This window comes from Hipposideros armiger, unplaced genomic scaffold, assembly GCF_001890085.2.
Source record: "Hipposideros armiger isolate ML-2016 unplaced genomic scaffold, ASM189008v1 scaffold_678, whole genome shotgun sequence".
Lineage (NCBI taxonomy): Eukaryota > Metazoa > Chordata > Mammalia > Chiroptera > Hipposideridae > Hipposideros > Hipposideros armiger.
Genome location: NW_017732028.1, coordinates 133415 through 151905, shown reverse-complemented (window position 1 = coordinate 151905; position 18491 = coordinate 133415).

Here is an 18491-nt window from a genome sequence, read left to right as displayed (position 1 = left end):
CGGCTGCTCAGCTCGGGCTGGACTCGAACCGCTGTTGCTCAGAGCTCAAACTCTTGAGCGAGCTCTTAACCAACTGAGCCACTCGGCTGGCCCTTGGAATATTGACTTCTGAATATGCCTTAGAGATTACCTTGTCCAGTGGTTGCTTTTTTCCCAGGAGAATAACAAAATTTAGAAAAATTGGTGAGTGCTACTGCATATTTTGCATTCTTGTTAGGGTGTTACTAGGTAGTGATGTCTATTCTATAATGCTAGCCTGAGAAGCTTTTGTCTAATTCAATCCTCTCATTAGAGAAGAAAAATAGAGTTCCACAAATGGGGAGCAGTTTACCTACAGGTTCCCAGGTCAACCTGTAAGTAGTTGGGGTAAGGCAGGGACTCAGGTCCTCCGGGTTTCCTATTTTAGTGTCATTTCTACTACACTACACATAGAAAGTTGTTCACATATTACAAATGCTTTAATATTCTCTTCCCTTTGTTTACATAGTACCAAAGATTAGGGGTCTCATTCTGTACCAGCTGGCACCACTTGGGGTGTTGGTCCCATAGAAAGGAAGTGAAAGGATCTAGTAACTCCATTTTAAGTTCTTGATATTTCCAAATGTCTTTAGTGATGTGCATTTGTTTAAAGAGAAAAGCTTAAAATAAGGCAGAGTAACTTCCTCTCCATCAGAAAAATGCCAACAGCCCTGAATCTTTCTTAGCTTTTCTGCCATTTCCCAGGGAACCTTGCAAATCATTCACAGTGATTTGGAAATACTGAAGGCCCTTACACATTTTGTAGTACCATGATTCCCCAAATGTGTTTCACTTATCCATAGTATGTGAAATGATTTTAAGTAGTACACAGATCAGAGCTTTTATTTTTATAGTAGGAATAGTAAGTATTTATTTTAATGTATGTAATAAAATATCTAATAAAAAATATGAGGTTAGACGATTAAGCCTGTGAACTCACCCTAGAAAATGTATTACATACCTCACTGCTGAATATCACTACAATCTTCAAAGTACTCCCTTTGGGAAGCCATGCACCAATGCCAGCACCTAGTCCACCCATTAAAGCAATTTTGGAACTCTTTTTCAGGAATGGCCATCAGAGCTCTTGTCGTATTACCCTTGACGTCCTGAATGCCATCAAAATGTCTTCCTTTCAATATTTCCTTTATCTTTGGGTAAAGAAAGAAGTCATTGGGGGCCAGGTCAGGTGAGTAGGGAGGGTGTTCCAATACAGTTATATGTTTACTGGCTAAAAACTCCCTCACAGACAGTGCCTTGTAAGCTGGTGCATTGTCGTGATGCAAGAGCCATGAATTGTTGGAAAAAAGTTCAGGTCGTCTAACTTTTTCACACAGACTTTTCAGCACTTCCAAATAGTAAACTTGGTTAACTGTTTGTCCAGTTGGTACAAATTCATAATGAATAATCCCTCTGATACAAAAATAAAAAAGGTTAGTATCATCGTTTCAACGAGTTCGTGAACTTAATTGTCATACCTCATAATTAGTATAACAAACCTATCACACATTATTGCTTGGAATAAAGCTAAGTAAAAAAGCAAGTTGCTTTAAAGAAAAATGTTACATAATAGTATAAGTGTACCTAAATTTGACAATAATTGAAACAGTGATATTCAATGTTACACACACACACACACACACACACACACACACACACACACACACACTGTAGTTTGGGAAATACTCGAGGCCACTAGTCACGTGTATAAATCGAACAGTTGTAACAATCCACAAAATTTGAGAGCACAGCTTTGGAACCCACAGTTAGTTTTCTTTTTCTTTTTAATTAAAGTTTATTGGGGTGACAATTGTTAGCAAAGTTATGTAGATTTCAGGTGTACAATTCTGTAATACATCATCTATGTATCACATTGTGTGTTCACCACCCAGAGTCAGTTCATATTTGATCCCCTTTACCCTCATCTACCATGCCCCTCCCCGCTTACCCTCTGGTAACCACTAAACTATTGTCTGTGTCTATGAGTTTTGCTTTTTCATTTGTTTTTCTTGTTCTTTTGTTGTTTTCAGTTTTATATACCACATATCAGTAAAATCATATGGTTCTCTATTTTTTCTGTCTGACGTATTTCACTTAGCATTATAATCTCAAGATCGGTCCATGTTGCTGCAAATGGCACTATTTCATCTTTTCTTATGGCAGAATAGTATTCCATTGTGTATATATACAACAACTTCTTTATCCAATCATCTATTGAAGGACACTTTGGTTGTTTCAGTGTTTTGTCCACTGTAAATAAAGCTGCAATGGACATCAGAGCACATATATCTTTATGGATAAGTGTTTTCAGATTTTTTTTTGGTAAACCCAGGAGAGGGATTGCTAGGTGGGTCATATGGTAATTCTATTTTTAATTTTTTGAGGAACTTCCACACTGCCTTCCATAGCAGCTGCACCAATCTGCATTCCCACCAACAGTGTATGAGGGTTCCTTTTTCTCCACAGCCTCTCCAACACTTGCTACTGTTTGTCTTATTGATGATAGCCATTCTAACTGGTGTGAGGTGATATATCATTGTGGTTTTTATTTGCATTTCTCTCATGATTCATGATGTTGAGCATTTTTCATATGTCTATTGGCCATCTGTATGTCCTCTTTGGAGAAATGTCTATTCAGGTCCTCTGACAACTTTTTAATTGGATTGTTTGTTTTTTTGTTGTTCAGTTGTATGAGTTCTTTATATAGTTTGGATATTAGCCCCTTATCGGAGGTGTTGTTTGCAAAAATCTTCTCCTATTCAGTTGGTTGCCTCTTTATTTTGTCGATGGTTTCTTTTGATGTGCAGAAGCTTTTTAGTTTGATATATTATTTTAGCTTTTATTTCCCTTGACTTTGAAGTCAAATTTGTAAAATGCTCTTTGAACCCAAGGTTCATAAGTTTGGTACCTATGTTTTCTTCTATGTAGTTTATTGTCTCAGGTCTTATGTTAAGTCTTTGATCCATTTTGAATAAATTTTGGTACATGGTGATAGATACCAGTCTAGTTTCATTCTTTTGCACATGGCTTTCCAATTCTCCCAGCACCATTTATTGAAGAAGCTGTCTTTTCTCCACTGTATGTTTTTGGTTTCTTTGTTGAAAATTATCTGTCCATATTTATGTGGGTTTATTTCTAGGTTCTTGATTCTGTTCCATTGGCTTGTGTGTCTGTTTTTCTGCTAATACCATACTGTTTTAATTATTGTTGCCCTGTAGTACAAGCTGAAGTCAGGGAGTGTGATACCTCCAGCATTGTTCTTTTTTCTTAGGATTGCTTTGGCTATTTGGGGTCTTTTGTGATTCCATACAAATCTGATGATTTTTTGTTCTGCTTCTTTAAAAACTGCCATTGGGATTTTGATGGGAGTTGTATCAAATTTGTATATTGCTTTGGGTAATATGGCCATTTTAACTATGTTGAGTCTTCCAATCCATGAACATGGAATGTTTTCCTGTTTCTTTGTGTCTTCTTCAATTTGTTTTAAAATTTTCTTAGTGTTTTCAGTGTATAGGTCTTTCACATCCTTGGTTAAGTTTATTCCTAGGTATTCTTTTGTTGTTGCAATTGCAAAAGGAATTGATTTTTTTATTTCTTTTTCTGAGGTTTCATTGTTATTATATAGGAATGCAATGGACTTTTGTATGTTGATTTTGTAGCCGGCAACTTTACTGTATTTTTTTATTGTTTCTAATAGCTTTGTGGTGGAGTCTTTAGGGTTTTCTCTATACAGCATCATATCATCTGCAAAAAGTGACAATTTAATTTCTTCATTCCCTATTTGGATGTCTTTTATTCTTTTTTCTTGTCTGATTGCTGTGGCTAGGACTTCCAATATTATGTTGAAAAGCAGAGGTGATAGGAGACAGCCCTGTTGTGTTCCTGAACGTAGAGTAAAGGGCTTCAGTTTTTCACCATTAATTATGATATTAACTGAGGGTTTGTCATATATGGCCTTTATTATGTTAAAGTATTTTCCTTCTATACCCATTTTATTAAGTGCTTTAATCATAAATGGATGTTGTACCTTGTCAAATGCTTTTTCTGCATCTATTGATATAATCATATGATTTCTGTCCTTTATTTTGTTTATGGGGTATATCACATTGGTTGATTTGCATATGTTGAACCATCCCTGTGCCCCTGGAGTAAATGAGTTTTTCATTCCTGTGAATGGGGGGTGGGGCAGGGGGAGACTTAATCTTGGCCCTTTCACAAATAGTAAGCAGGATCCATCCAGTGGTTTTCCCAGGTAGATTCAAGATTCTTTTCTCAGCCACAGTGTGGTACCCAGATGTGGCCCTTATCCTGCTGGCTTCACCCTGAGAAATTCCCTTTGGTGATGACCACAGGTTGGAGGAGAAGAGAGTGGGCTTCCATTTATCCTCCTGGATGTTTCTCTGCCAGGTCTGTATCCACACTGTTTATTCAACCCTGCATGCTGCAGGTGGCATCACCTAATCCAGCCTATGATACGGGAGTCTGTGCTGCCCAACTGCACTTCCTAGGTGTGCAGCTGTTTTCCCTCCCACCTCCATGAGTGTGTGCGTGTGCACACACACATACACACACACTCACACATTCATCTTTAGTGAGTGTTCACAGACAGACCACTGACACAGATTCTTTGCTTTCCTGAAAGGGTCCTTAGAGCCTTATGCATCTTTTCCAAGTTCATTCACTCTGCTGGACCCTGCATGAGTCTGGGTTGCCTTTGCCCTTCTTGCCCACCTGCACCTTTCTGCTATCTCTTTTCTCATGCCTTCTTGCTACCAGGTGCACCTGTGGGGTCTGCTGCTCAATAAAACTTTCTCTAGTCACACAAGGACAGTCTCCCCCAATGGGAGGGGGTAGATGCACAGTGGCTCAATTTCATACTCTCCATCCCTTTCCTATTTTCTTTAGACCTCTTCTTTCCTCTACCTTGGCTCTCCCAGCGACCTCATCCAGTCTCATGGGGACCAACAATGAAAAGGAAAGGAATGGTACTTGCCCTCAAGGAGCTCACATTCCACTTGGGGTTAGAAATTCAAATGCCAAGAGAATAGTCAGGTAATATGTAAGTTTTTATAAAAGAAGGGAAAGAGACTGCAATGATCATATCTTGCTCAAAGTTTTGCTCACGTCAGATTATTATAGATTGTAAAAGTGGAATTGTAAGGAAAGGGGTCATCAATTTCCAGTTTCTGGATATATATTTTTCAGGTGTTTTAGGTGGAGATAATAATTAAGAGAAGTTTAGGGTACTTGGGGGGCATGACCCTAATATTTTGAGCTAGGAATTGAAGAAGGAAATAGTCATTAAAAATAACATTGTATATCAGTCAGTGTGCAATCAGGTGACAGAAGATTACAGTAATTGGAGCAAGGAAAATTAAACACTGTGTAAAGAACTATGTCATGGTGTGTATTACCTACTAAGGTATAAGAGAGGACTATAAAGAGCGCAGGAATAACAGAGAAAGGGAACAGTCACTACCTCTAGGGCTATGACAGAGCCCCAAGGAAGGAAGGAATCTTGAAGTGGTCTCCCCATTAGGACAGAAATTGAGGTTTAATTGGAGAGCACACAGCTGTGGCCCATGGGTGGTGGAATCTGCTGAGGTGTTGCATCTGTAGGACTCCCTGGGAATTTACCCAGTAGGGTGCCAGGAGGAGTTGTCCCCGGGGATGTGTCTTTTGCAGAACTCTCTGGGGAGCTACTTGTGAGACTGGTGCTGCTGAAACTCCTGGGGCCAGGGGTGGGGATAGAGGAGTGTGAGTGCCCCTGATGTCCCTGCATTGCCAGCTGCTGCCCCAGAGGGACAAGTGGAGAAGAATACACCAGAACCCAGCATCCCCTCTTCCTCCAGGGTCCCTCAACACTTTCTACCAACAAAGTTTAACATTGTGCCAGTTGACAAGGGGAAAATGTTTAGATATGCCAGGAGCAATGCAGAGTGGATTTGGAATTGAGAGACAAATACAGCAGCTCCTGTCCCTCTGGCTGAGGGTCACTTGTGGGGGATTAGTTCAGCACATTTGTCCATGTCCTGTAAAAGAGCCAATCACACTCATGGCCAGAGGAAGCCCTCATTTCACTGGCCTATGATCAGGAACCCTGTGTTGGTCCTGGATGTGCTGGGGGTGTGGGCACAGCACCCAAAGCATCTGCAGCAGGTGCTTACCATACACAGCTTACCTTTACTCATCTGTTTTCTGTGTTGTCTGTGTCCCCACACCAGCATGTAGGCTTTGTAAGGTCAGGGGTTTTGTCTGGTTTACAGACTGCAGACAGAACAATGCAGGGCAGAGTATGGGCTTGATTCATTTCTGGTGAATTAATGAATAGATTTCTCATGGACCTCAAAGAGCATCCATGGCCTTGGTGCATCGGGAGTATTATTAGTTCATGGACTCCAGAGTTCTCCCTTCCTAAGCTTGAGCAGGTGAGTATACAGACATACAGAACAGCCCACACATTTCCTTTCCATACGACTTTGTGCATGCCAGCTTTAAAGGGGTGAGACCACAAGTGTCTAATACTCCTGCCCAACTGACACAGGCCTTGGGGTGCTCATTTTTCAGGGTAAAGTGCAAACCACAGCAGCTGCACTGGTCCACGCTCCCTGCACATTTTCCACCACCAGTGGACAATGTGTATGACTGCTGCTAACAATGGAAGGCAAATGCCCTTCCTCAAGGGAATTCAGCTCATCTCCTTTCACCAAAATGTCCTTAACTCCTCAGCTGTGAATGTTCAGGAAAATTTACCCACTAACTACTCAAGGCACCATCAACATATTCCATCTGTACTTGGTTTCAAGCATAAGGGGAACATTTTCACTCTAGGTGTTTTATTTACTAGTGCTGTTTTGAGAGATGTCCTGCATTTTGGGATAATTTATTTTACTTTATGGTGAAAATTTGTATATTTATCAATTTTGTCTAACATCATGTCATCTTAGACTGTAATGGAAAAGACCAAATATTTATATTTTTATGCATTCAGAATATTTTTATGAGATTCAGGGATCGGAACCTGAGTTGGGATCTGGACTTGGGCATCTAACAAATGGTCCATGTGCCTCAAGTGAAGACAAGTACAAATTCTAAATTAAGTTGGTGATACATTTAGAGACTAGCATAGAATTTATCTCTGAGCCTGCAGTCAGGTATTTTAAAGTGATTGAGGGTATGAATAGGTGATTCAAAGCTAATCTCAGGAATCAACTCTGAGTTCAGAAGCTTTATCAATGCTAGACAGATCAATGGGGTTTGAAATGAAATATCATCGATCAAGTGTGAGCAGATGTTAATCCAAATGCTGCCTTCAGCTTGGGAGATTATTTGTGAGGTGGGAGAGTATGAAAGAGGCCACCAGAAGAAAATACCCTTTTTTCAGTGAGAGCCCACTGTATTCAAGAATCAAGTCTGCAAAGAACATCTCTCTGTCCACATAGCAGCACTAGGGAGAGAGGTTTTCTCCTTCACCTTCTTCAGATTTTGATAGGATAGCATATAGGGAAATAGGGACATGGTGTTCTCAGGGCCTGGCGGAAGGGCTGAATCTATCAGTGTGGTGTTTTGGGAAGACAATGGTGAAGTGGTTGAGAGCTTGGTTTTCTCATCTGCAGGACAGGGATGACAACAGTACCAAATCACAAGTTTGTTGAAAGATTAAATGAGATACTCCATATCAAGTATATAGCACTTAGCACATAGTAAACATTAAAACATGCTACATATGATTATTATTTTCATTATTAATGAATGAAAATAATGTGGTTTGATGTGGCAAGTTCCCTCAAGTTTTGTTGTTCATTTTAAATTTAACTTTTCAGTCCAGAAGCCATTTGATTCCTAGAATATTTCAAGAGTGTTGAATATCATGTACTCTGCTCACAAGTACACTACATTAGGGTCCAAGACTATCCTTGCTCGAAGAAAAACAACATTTCAGGCAACATTTCCAACTGGTTCAATTTTTAAGGAATCAGGAATAAATATTCTTGGGAAATATGTTTTTGAGCATATGTTGGGAGCAAATTTACCATAAAGCACATTAAGTTCCAGCACTAATAAAGATGAAGTTCAGTTGTGGATAACAGAAACGCTTAAAATAACAGTAGTAGAAAAGTTTGTTTCCCTCTTACTAAGGGAGCCTGGCAGGTTTGGTACCTCTGTGATCATTAGCAAGTCAGTTTTGCTCTGTCACCCTTAGGATTCTGTCCCCATGGTTTCAAGATGGCTGCGTAAGCTCCATAGCTCCGGGGAGCCAGCAGAAACGAGGAGAGGACTAACAAGAGCAGGGGTCCTCCCAGTCAGGAGTCTTCTCGTGGGTCTCACATGATACTTCCACTCAGCTTCCATTGTCCCGAGCTTTGTCATGTGGCCACACCTAGAAGCAGTGGTGGCTGGAGAATGTAGTCTTTATTTAAGGTGGCCATGTGCTCAGCTAAATATAGGGGATTCTTTTACTAGGAAAAATGGAGAATGAATACTGGGGGACAATTAATACTGTTTGTCACATGTTGCTTCCCTTTGTTCTGTAGCAGATCTGGTGAGCCACATTGGACTTAAGATGTGTTTACTTAAGATGTGTTTCTGGCCTTGTTTGATAGGGAGACAGTGACAAAGGGGGGGACTCCCCTCTTTTACAACAGCAGTTATTACTGTTTTTATTTTATAGATTAGAAACTTAACATTTAGAGATGCCAAGTTTCTTCTCCAAGATTACTCAGTAAAATGATGGAGACAGGACTGCAGCTCAAGTCAGTCTGACTGACAGCAAGCCCTGTTTTCCTCCATCCTTCACACAGGAAGCTGCTGCCAGGAGCAGATGGGAAAGCTCATTGGTCACGTGGCTGTGAGGCCATCCAAACAGGCACATGTGTGCACCAGGCAAATTGCTCTGGAAATAAAGAATGATGGCTCACAGGTCTAGCACATCCTCTGCTAGTCTAGTGGCAGGTCAGGCGCATGTCGGTCAAATGGGCCAGACACTGGATCTGGGGCTTTTGCCACAGAAGCTTCTGGGATGCTGCAGGTCAAAGCAAGAAAAAGGGCTTTTCCAAGTGTTCTTAAAGGAGCATTTAGGCTTTCATCTTGAAAGAGGCACAGTGATTCATCTTCCAGAATCTTGTTCTCATACTCTCTCCCTCCCTCTCACTCTCTCTCTCCCTTCTTTCTCTCTCTCTCTCTCTCTCTCTCTCTCTCTCTCTCTCTCTCTCTCTCTCTCTCTTTCTGCTTTTCCCCCCCTCCTGGATAAATTATAAATTTGCTACAAGACCTCTACCCCTTATTTTCACTGTGAAATGATGGAGAAAGGTCTTAGTCAATTTTGGCAAACTTCACACTACTTAAAACCCAGGGACTCCTCCATTAAAGTGAAACAAACCAGAAAATCCAGAACACATTCACACTGTAACAGCTGGTAAAAGATCAGGCTTACAGACAGAAATGAATCCTGTGTTTGGTTTTCGGTGGAAGCAGTACCCGGGCAGTGCAATGTGCTGTGCAGCAAAGGGGCAGAGAGCACTGGGGAGGCTTTTCCTGGGGATTTGGGGAATCTTTGTTTACTCGACAGTGACTTTTGTCCAGCACTACCCACTTAATTCATGTCTCAAAAATGTCACCAGGCTGCAGACTACCAAAAGAATCATATAGTTAAAGGGTGGCATTTTCTATCAGGAGCAACACAGACCTTGTGTGTGTGTGTGTGTGTGTGTGTGTGTGTGTGTGTGTATCTCCTAACATATTTCCAGTTGGCTTAGATATAAGGGTCATAATAGTGTGTCACATAGAACAGAGGTCAATGTGCACGTTGATCCTTCAGTTGAAGACCCTCATTATTTCAAGCAGACATTTTATATCAGCAATCAATTGCCCTTTAACAAACCACCTCAAAATATAGCACCTTAAAACACAGGGTTCTACAACCTGGGCAGGGCTCAGTAGGAACAATTTTTCACTGCTCCAGGGGTGAGGCCTGGGGTCACTTGTGTGGCTGCACGCACCAGGAGCTTGGCTGGGGCAGAAACACAACGGCTTTACTCCTACATGTGGCACCTCTGCTGCAATGATGGGAACACCTGGGGATTGGCCAGGTGCCTCTCTCTTCAAATGGTCTCTCCAGCAGGGTAGCCCACTCAACATGATGGCTGCGAGCTCCTTGAGAGCAAAAGAAGAAATTGCCAGGCTCTGTAAGGCCTAGGTCTGCAAGAATTTGTGGTCATCATTTATCCATGACATTCATGATATAAAATTAATTACCTTTTCCCAACTCTGTCTTGACCACCAGCAGTGAATGTTGGCAAATCCTAAATTAGGAAGACATAATCACTGCCACCTGCCAGAACAGAAATAGGTGCTATTAGCAGGGTTAGAAATATGTCAGGGGCTGTGGGAGTGAGGGATGGGGAGCAGGGAGCAATTTGTCTCTCTTGGGCCCCTCTTCCAAAAGTGGCACCTTTACAAAAAGTTTTAATGTAAAATGTTAACATAATAGTTGTTAAAGCTGCGATGAAAAGGAGTCAGGGGAAGTCATTTAAAAGCAGCACTGTGAGACATTAGACATGCATTCCAAAAGTAGACCGGTATGGGCCTTCCTCCCTTACCAACAGCAATGCAGGCATCTCTCCCCACCCTCGCCCCCAGGCAGACACATGGACTTCCTTCATATTAGAACCCACTAGGTCTCTCACAGGGCCAGAGACTCCTGGAAGCAACCTATTCCGATGCTGCTGCTGTTGAGGTCATTGTGTGTGTGCGCGCGTGTGCGCGTGACTGTGAGTGTGTATTAGTGTGTGCACAAGTATTTAAAAATGAGTGTGCCTGGGTGACTGTGTAGGTGTGTGCATGGGGGTGAGAGAGTGTGTAGTGTGTGAATGTACATGTGAGAGTGTGAATATGGAGACAGCTTGGGAGAGAGCACGGGAGTGGGAGCATATTGGAAACTGGGCATGGAATCCTGGTTCAGAGTAATGTGATTGGGACCGGCCAGCCACTTGGAACACTGCCTGACTCTCCAGCCTGCAGCTCCTTCTGCCCATCACGGATGGGGACATTGCAGTCTTTTGAAATGATTGAAATATGATTTATTTCATATCACTTCAAAAGGCTGATATGTCACCTGGGTTATTCCTTTCCCTGCCAGCCCAGCACTGGCAAAGTCGGTAGAGCCTGGGGCCAGAGAGGGGGAAAGGAAGACACTGAGGGTGCCAGGATAGGGGATGGCAAGGGGCTGAGCAGGAGGGCTCTGTGACCCAAAGCAGTCACTGGCTTCTGGACCTCAGCCTGCTCCCCCTGCACCCCCTTCATCCTGGGCATCCTTATAGAGAGGCCATAGTGGACTGTGAACTGGTATTTTCTTTTTGGTGCTTTTGAGGGTGGTCCCCCCAACCCCTGCAGACCGATGTTATCCTCATCCCAGGCTCAGACATACCTACTACATCTTTACTTACTTATCAGTCTCCTTCTTTTTAACCAACATTTCAGCAGCAGGATGAGATTTGAGATTGTGTTTCTTTAGCCTGGGAAAATACCGTTCCCTCATCTCATTTCCACTTTTAAATGCAGTGTATTTTTATATGGGTTTATTTTAAGTTTGCAATGATTGGTGGGTTTTCAGTGAAGGAAATAATAAGAAAAAATAACTCATGGAGAACTTTCAAATACATATCTTATTGTGGTACGGGGATAGTTTAATTAATTATGTATTTTTAAAGTTAAAATTTAGAAGATCTTTATTTCCCAATTACATGGTGAGCAAGACATTAGGTAATGTATCAGATCTATAATTTATTGGATATATCCCCTCTGCACTGGACTCCTTTCTTTCTAAGCATGTTGGCCAGTTGTCTTATTTCTGTTTTTCTCCTCCTCCATAGGTATTCTCTTTTCTTCCCTCCTATACTCTGTATTCTGTTTCTCAGACCCTTGGCTTTTATGTTTCTCTTCATTTCTTAAAAAAGATTTTTATTAAAAATATAGTTAGCATACAATATTATATTAGTTTCAGGTGTACACCATAGTTATTCAACATTTATATACTTAAAGAAGTGATCACCATTATATAAGTCCAGCAACCATTTGACACTGTACCAGCTATCACAATATTATTGACTATATTCCTTATGCTGTGCATTACATCCCCATGACTTACTTTTTTTACACCTGAAAATTGGGACCACTTATTTCCCTTCACCCCTGCCCCCTTCTAATTTTTCAGTTACAGTTGTCATTCAATATTATTTTATGTTAATTTCAGATGTACAGCATATGGTTAGACATTTATATAATTTAAGAAGTGATCCCTCTGATGAGTCTAATATCCACCTGGCACTATACATAGTTATTGCCATATCATTGACTATATTCCCTATGCTTTACTTTATATCCCATGACTATTTTGTAATTACCTTCTTGTACTTCTTAATCCCTTCACTTTTTCAACCTACCCCCAAACCCTCTCCCATCTATCACCCCAATAAATCTAGTACCTATCTGACACCATACATATTATTTACTATATTATTTACTATATAATTTACTATAATTTATATTATAATGTTATAATATTATAATATTATTTACTATATTCCTTATGCTGTACCCTACATCCTCATGACTACTTTGTAACAACCAATTTGTACTTACTAATCTCCTCCCCTTTTTTACCCACTCCTCATCTAGCAACCATCAAAATGTTCTCTGTATCTATGAGTCTGTTTCTGTTTTGTTTATTTATTTTGTTCTTTAGATCCACATGTAAATAAAATCATGTTGCATTTGTCTTTCACTCTCAAATACTCTACTCAGCACAACACCCTCCAGGTCCATCCATGCCACCACAGATGGCAAGAGCCCATTCCCTTCCCTGGCTGAGCAATAATACACTGTATATATGTACCACTTCCTCTTTATCCATTATTTTATTGATGGACACCTAGGTCACCTCCACATGTTGTCCATTATAAACAATTCTGCAATGAACATATGGGTGAACCTGTCCCCTCGAAGTAGCATTTTAGGTTTCTTCAGATAAATATCCAGAAGTGGGATTACTGAGGCCTTCTTTGTCTCTTGTTATAGCCTTTGTTTTAAAGTCTATTTTGTCTGGATTAAGTGTTACTACCTCAGCTTTTTGTTTTTGTTTTCATTTTCATGAAATAACTTTTTCCATCCCTTTCAGTCTGTGTGTGTCTTTTAATCTGAAGTAAGTCTTTTGTAGACAGCATATGTAAGGGTTGGGTTTTTTTTATCCATTCACCACCTTATGTTTTTAACTGAAGTATTTAATCCACTTACATTGAAAGTAATTGTTGATAGATACGTGGTTATTGCCATTTTGTTATTCATATCTTTTATTATTATTATTTTTTCCATCTTAAAGAAGTCCCTCTATCATTCCTTGTAATACTGGTTTGGTGATGATGAATTCCTTTAGCTTTTTCTTGTCTGGGAAGTTCTTTATCTGTCCTTTGATTCTAAATGATAGCTTTGCTGGCTAGAGTAAGCTTGGTTGTAGGTCTTTGTTTTTTATGACTTTGAATATTGTGTGCCAACCCATTCTGGCCTGCAAAGTTTCTGTTGAGAAAGCAGCTGACAGTCTTAAGGGAGTTTCCATGTAGGTAACTAACTGCTTTTCTCTTGCTGCTTTTAGTATTCTCTCTTTGTCTTTAACCTTTGCTATTTTAATTATAATGTGTCTTGGTGTGGGCCTGTTTGGGTTCATCCTATTTGGGACTCTCTCCAGTTCCCGTGCTTGTATGTCTATTTCCTTTGCCACGTTAGGAAAGTTTTAAGTCATTATTTCTTCAAATAGATTCTCAATCCCCTGTTTTCTTTCTTTTCCTTCTGTTACCACCATGATAAGAATGTTGTTATGCTTGATGTTGTCCCAGGGTTCTCTTAAACTGTCCTCATTTTTTTGTATTCTTTTGCTGTTCTGATTGGGTGTTTTTTGCTACTTTTCCTTCCAAATTGCTGATTCACTCTTCTGCTTCATCTAGTCTGCTGGTGATTCCTTTTAGTTCATTCTTCATTTCAGTTATTGTATTCTTCACTTCTGACTGGTTCTTATTTATGATTTCTATGTCTTTTTTTATGCTTGCTATCTCTTTGTTGTTCTCACTAAGTTCCTTGAACATCCTTATAGCTATTGTTTTGAACTCTGTATCTTGTAGGTTGTTGCCTCCATTTTGTTTCGTTCTTTTTCTGGAGTTTTCCCCCTGTTCTTCCATTTGGGACATATTTCTTTGTTTCCTCATTTTGGCTGCCTCTCTGTGTTTGTTTCTATGTATTAGGTACGACTGCTATGTCTCCCAGTCTTGCCGGGTGGCCTTATGTAGTAGGTGTCCTGTGAGGCCCAATGGCACAGTCTCCCTGGTCACCTGCTCTGGGTGTTCCAGGAGTGTCTCTTGTATGGGTTGTGTGTGCCCACCTGTTATAGTTGAGCCTTGATTGCTGTTGGCATGTTAGTGGGTGGTATTGACCCTCAGGCTGACTGGCTGTGGGGTTTGGCCATGTCCACAGCTTATGGGCTGCTGTGGAAGGGGCTTACCCACAGAGCAGGATTCACCACAACAGGCTGTGGTGCCTGTTGAGACCACCCTTTGTGTATGCCACTTGTGGGGCTAATTGGGTGGTGCTTTGCTGTGGTCTGAAGCCAACCTCCAAGTATACTGGTTCTGGGGCCTCTTGGGAGGGGCTCTGGTGCAGGCCCAGGTCAGCCACTGCCAGTGACTGGCTGGGGGCTAACTGGTAGGAGCTACGGGTGATCCACAGTTGGTCACTCCTTGTGCTGTATGTAGAGGCAAGTGGGAGAGGCCAAGCTGTGAACCAAGGTCAGCTGCCACCAGTACTGGGTTTGGGGTAGCTCCACAAAAAGCCAGGACATTCTGAGGCCTGCTGCCACGTGCTGGCTCCTGTAAGGTTCAGCCCCTGATAAAGCTTTCTGTGGTATGCAAGTTAGATGAGGCCAGATCTCAGTGAGTCAGCAGGGTGGAGCAGTGGAGCTCATCAGGCCAATCAGATTCAGATTTGGCCTGTGGGGTAAACTCAACACAGGAAAGATGGCGCTGGCCTGCTGGCTGCAGGGGAGAAGAGCTCCACATGGGGAAAATGGGGACTGTTTCTCCAGTCCTTGCTCTGAAGTTATACAACTCAGTCTTTCCCCATATGTCTCTGATGCCCCCAGAGTCACCATCCCTCTACTGGAGCCCAGGGTGAGTGCCTGCTTGGGCCCTTTCAGAGGATGTCTGGGTTTCCCCGCAGCCTTCCGTCCTACTCGGATGGTCAGAATCCCCACTATTTTTCACAGCCATAAGTTGTAGGGGCTGCTCTTCTCAGCAGTAGTACTCTGGGCTGGGAAGCCTGGCGTGAGGTGCTGGGGTCCCTCGCTTCTTTATCAGGAACCACTGTGGCCAATGCATCTCTCCGCATTTTCAACTGCCACACATGAGTGTGGGACCAGCCCATTTCACGTCTCTGCCCCTCCAACCGGTCTTGACGTGGCTTCTTCTTTATATCCTTAGTTATAGGAGTTCTGTTCAACTAGACTTCAGTTGGTTCTCTGGGTTGATTGTTCTATAATTTAGTAATTTTAATGTGTCCATAGATGATGCAAGCACAGCTTTTATCTACTCTGCTATCTTGGATTTCCTGATCATGGTACAGGGATATTTTAGAGGAGAGATAATTTAATGAATGATTTGTTAATAATTATTAAGATTTATTTGAGTATATACTACTTTGTGCCAAGCACTATTCTGAATGCTATATGCATGTTATTCTCATTTTACAGATGAGAAAAACATTGCCCAGAAATGGTAGGTAAGTTGTCATGATGATACTGATAGTAAATAGTACATCAAGTTTCAAACCCAGGCTTTCTGCTGCTATGACCACCCACGCTCTGGGTTAGTACACTCTGCTATGTCAGTTATGAGTGGGAATATTGTAGGTGTCACTGGTTAGGGAGTATAAATTGACCTTGACATTGACCTTTTATTGGCTCTTGCTCTGCCTTTTGACCACTTGAAACCTGTCTTTTTCAGCATCAACTTCTTTGAATATTTCTGGGAACCCTCCAGGGTGCTTTCTTATGTCCACAAAGCAGCTCTAGTTGTTGTTCTCTTGCTGGGACAGTGGAAATTAAAATCACTTGCTTCCCATTGCATATCCTAATGGCCTAGTTTTAAATTTAAACATTCACATGGCATGGTGAGGAAAAACTTTCGCTGAGGTGTGACCACATCTATATCCTCATTTGATCCCATGATTACTCTGTTGGGTGGTAGCACAGGTATTATAATCATCTTCCCTCCATTTATAAATGAGAAAACTGAGTCTCAATGGGGTTATTGTCTGGAAAACCATAGCTGGTAAAGAGTGGGGTTACAGAGCTATATCTGATTCTAAATAGCCATACACAATGCTTCCTTATTAATTCTTGGAAGCTTTCACTTATACTTGTTGCTATAGGTGTCTATAGCTTTGACACCTATTTTTTGTGACAAAAGCATATTATCTCTAAGGTGGAAAGAACTAACTAATGGAAATTAAGAAACATTCTTCTAAATAACCCTTATTTCAAAGAGAAAATAAAATCAATATGACAAAGTATTTACAAATAGGCAGGAAGGAAAACAAAATATATGAGGTATAGCTAAAGATATATTGAGAGGAAAATACATTGTTCTTAGATCTTTCATAACTTACAAAAAGATTGAAAATAAATGAACCAAGTTTTCAATGAAGGAAACTTGGAAAGAACAGCAAAATAAACTAAAAGGAAGTGGGGGGGGGAGCTAAAGTTTATGAAATAGATAAGAAAAGTAATGGAAGAGATCAACAAAACTATAGCTAGCTCTTAGAAAAACAACAAAACAAAATATAGAAAGCTCATCGTGTGTGTGTGTGTGTGTGTGTGTATGATAGAGAGAAAGATAAGATATTAAGAGGCTATAACCAAAGTACCGAAAAACATTTTTAGAAGTGTAAGAAAATTTATATAAAGCTTTATAGAAATACATTTTAAAATGTATAGAAAAGGGACAATTTTCTTTCAAAATATGATTACTAAATTTGATCTAAGAAGAGACAGAAAAATTGCAGAGACCAAAAACATAGGATACATTGGAAACTTTGAAGATCACCATTTAAAAGGCACCAGGCTCAGGTGGTTGTACCCCTGAAGTATATCTGAATTTTAACTAATAAGTAATTTCTATATTAATGAAACACTTTAGATAATAGAATAAGAAAGTTTTCTTCCCTCCCCTCCCCATGTTGGAATTCTAACACCCAATGTGATGATCCTAGGAGGTGGGGCCTTTGGGAGCTGCTGGTTCCTAAGGGCAGAGCCCTCATGCATGGAATTAATGCCCTAATACTCGTAAAAGAAACCAGAGAGCTCCTCAGCTCCTTCTACCTTGTGATGATACAAAGTCTGCAACCCAAAGAAGGCCCTCCGACCACGTGGGCACCTTCATCTTAAACTTCCAGCTTCCAGAACTGTGAAAAATAAATTTCTGTTGTTTAAAAAAGAAAAAAGTTTTCTTAAGGCTAGTACAAGTTTAATGCCAAAGGCTTAAAAAGATAACACAAAGAAAGAAACTATAAGCCAATTTTACTTATGAGTATTGATGTAAAAATTCCCAATAGAGTGCTGAATTATAAACCAGTTCTGGCAACTGATTAAAAAGAATAATATATCAGAACAAAGTAGGATTTCTTCTGTCAATGAAGGGATGGTTCAATATTAAAAAATCTATTAACATAATCATTACATCAACAAATTGTGATTGTGTTCCTAGTTGCCAAAAAGACATTTAATAAGATTTTGGACAGTCAATTCTAAAAAATAAAAAACCCAAATCAAATAAAATAAAAAACTTAGTATGGGACACAGACTGTTTGCTAGAGACTAAGAAAAATCACTATACATGGTGAAATACTAAAGCCATTGTCCTAAAACTCATTCACAGGACATGTATACCTGCTGTCCCTTTCTGTCCCAACTCATTGCTTTATATGCCCTTAATGTGATGATGACTCACAAAGGTACCCTTCAGATTAAGCTTCTCTTTTTAGGACACACTGATGCCAAGCTGTCCAATCAGAATCTTCACTTGGATAAGTTAGGAAATTTTTATGGCCACACAAGAACTTCTGATCCTCCCACCTCCTCTTAGCTGATCCTTCCCTGCTGTTTTCTCAACGTAGTAAATGGAACCACTTTGAGCAAAGCCCTCCTTGGTCTCTCGTTGTTTTTCTAATTATTTTTTTATTATGAAATACCCATTTTTTAGAATTAGTTTCAGCTGTACAACACAGTGTAATAGTTGTACTTTTTACCCCTCAAAGTGAAAATCCCCTCCCCCAATCCATCACCCCACTTCCCCCAAATATCATACATATCTATTACAATTCCCTTGACTCCACTCCCACACTATACTCCACGTCCCATGACTATATATATATATATA